Here is a 2,758-nt window from a genome sequence, read left to right on the forward strand (position 1 = left end):
TTCAAACACAATCATTATTTAAAAGAAAATTATTTGTTTATTCCTCTAGATTTCGAGACTTTAGGCTGGGTGGGATCTGAAACAAAGAAATTCATTGAGAAATTAGGAAAAATTATGAAGACCGCGTTCAATGGATTATTTATTGCAGAAAATTTCAATTGCGATACAAAGAAGCAACGCTGCGTGTACTCTGGGGACTTTGGGACCGGATAACACTTTGTTAATGTTGAATTACTGACAAAGCAATACAATAATTTTATTAATAATTGTATCGGTGCTTTTTGAAGTTTGGCATCGCAGCTGTGGGTGGCGCCACGGCTGCCGTACTCTGCGTGGTTTTAGTGTCACTAAAATTACCGAAAAACAAATTGTCGGATGTGAGAGATCCACAAAAGCTGTAAGAGATATAGCACAAAAAACAAAACAAAGAGTTTTAACAAATGACGAAAAAGTGTATATAATGCTCGTACAATTGAAGCGATTGCTCACTTCAGTTTGTATCGTACTGATATGCACATGTGCATAGTCATCGCAAGACATTAGGTGCACTGATGATGGCGTGATACGCCGAAATCAGCATTGTTTTGTCCTGTTGTTCGTCCGCACTATGATTGTAAACGGTAAAACGTTTCGTTCGCCCTTCGTTGAATAAAAGAAATTTTTTCAACAATTTTTGGTCAAGTCAAAGCAATACAACACTTTGTCAATGTTGAATTACTGACCAAGCAATACAACAATTTTATTAATAATTGTATCGATGCTTTTTGAAGTTTGGCATCGCAGCTGTGGGTGGCGCCTCGGCTGCCATACTCTGCGTGTATATAATGTATAGTGTATATAGTGTATATAGTGTATATAATGCTCGTACAATTGAAGCGATTGCTCACTTCAGTTTGTATCGTGCTGATATGCACATACAAGGCTGTATACTTTGGGGAGGTCACGCAGATACAGATACGCGGGTTACACACCACAGTTGATGATAAAATGGCCGATTTCATACAAAAATTCACCTACTCTGATGATTCTCGTCGTCTGGATGATGTGGTGATTTTTTTGTATATGTAAAGTCATCAGAAGTGGTGTGTTCCCGCGTATCTAACAAAATGGCGGTCTGCGTGACCTCCCCAAAGTATACAGCCTTGATGCACATAGTCATCGCAAGACATTAGGTGCACTGATGATGGCGTGATACGCCGAAATCAGCATTGTCTAAATGATGAAAAAACGGAAGTCACAATGTTCCACTTGGACAACCGGTCAGCTTCGAGAGAGCTAAATGTTTTCATCGATGGTGTGAGACTGACTCACAATATGTCTCCCACGTACCTAGGCTTACCATTGGACCGGACACCTAGCTATAAAGCAGCTTTGGAACAACGGGCACAAAAGGTGAAAGTGCGAAACAATTTGGTTCAAAAGTTTGCTGGTGCTCACTGGGGAGCAAACGGTGACGTTCTGAGAACTGCCGCTCTCTCATTGGTGTACTCAGCCGCAGAGTATGCATCGCCAGTATGGTACAAGAGCTGTCACACGAACAAAATTGACGTTCAACTAAACGTTGCCATGCGACTGATAACTGGTTCAGTGAGCTCCACACCTGTCCCGTGGCTCCAGTGGCTCCATGTGCTGTCAAACATACAGCCACCACACATTAGGCGAAATTTGGCTGCACATAAGTTATGGAAGAAATGCATGGACGAATCCAGACCATATGAGCTTCCAATTAAATCTGACCTGAACAACCCTCCTCGGATGCGCCTTATATCACGATCACCCTTTTGGAGCGACACCGAATTACAAGTTTCAGATTTTGATGAAAATGACCAGTGGCAGAAGTACTGGAACGACAGCCCTACTTTCACGAATAAGTTCCTCGTCCAGAGCCCACATCAAAAAGTAGAAGGCTTTAATCTGCAGTGAAAGGAGTGGAAAATGTTAAATCGGTTCCGTTCGGGCCACGGCTGCTCGGCTGATCAAATGTATAAATGGAGAATTAGGAATTCCCCGTACTGCGACTGTGGTCATGACAATGGATCATATTCTAAACGAATGCCCTATTCGTCGATTCGGAGGCGGACTCCAAAGTCTTAATGAAGCAACGAGTGAAGCAATAAATTGGTTAAGTGAATTAGACATTGACAGTGTTTTTAGAGTAGTGATTGCAGCTATCAGCTGTTAATTGATTGAAACTAAAAGTTTCAAAACAACTTGTTAAAGAAATTAATGTGAACCATACGATTAATATCGATGTCCTCTGCTCCAAGCCTGGATTTCGGGTCTCCAACAAGTTGTGAATTAGTCAGCTACGCGTCGTTCCATTTGCGTTTCCTGTCGACTCTTCCAGAGATATATTTGTGTATGTGCTGGGCAGATGTTGATTTTCGGAAATTATGATGTCCGTTGGTTCAATGTTTGTTACCACCGGCGAATCGGAGGAGATCCTATTGCATCAGTGATTTTCAAGGACTCGCTTAGATCAGAATATCTTCAAGTCAGAACTTAGATGTTCTTGTGTTATGGTCATTGAGCTGCTAATGTGCAGTCGACCCAATATCTAAATTTTCTTGACGCAGTTTCTCACATGTCGACTATTAGATTATTTATGTTTCTCAGCTTGAAGAAGAATAAGGGACCAATGAAACACACACATTTCGAATATCGAGAAAATTGATTTATTTTAACAAAATTAATTTTACAAAATACGAAACTAATTCGATATATCTTAAAAAGTTGTTACAGTAGACGTCAGTGAAAT

The sequence above is a fragment of the Bradysia coprophila genome, assembly GCF_014529535.1.
Source record: "Bradysia coprophila strain Holo2 chromosome IV unlocalized genomic scaffold, BU_Bcop_v1 contig_84, whole genome shotgun sequence".
Classification (NCBI taxonomy): domain Eukaryota; kingdom Metazoa; phylum Arthropoda; class Insecta; order Diptera; family Sciaridae; genus Bradysia; species Bradysia coprophila.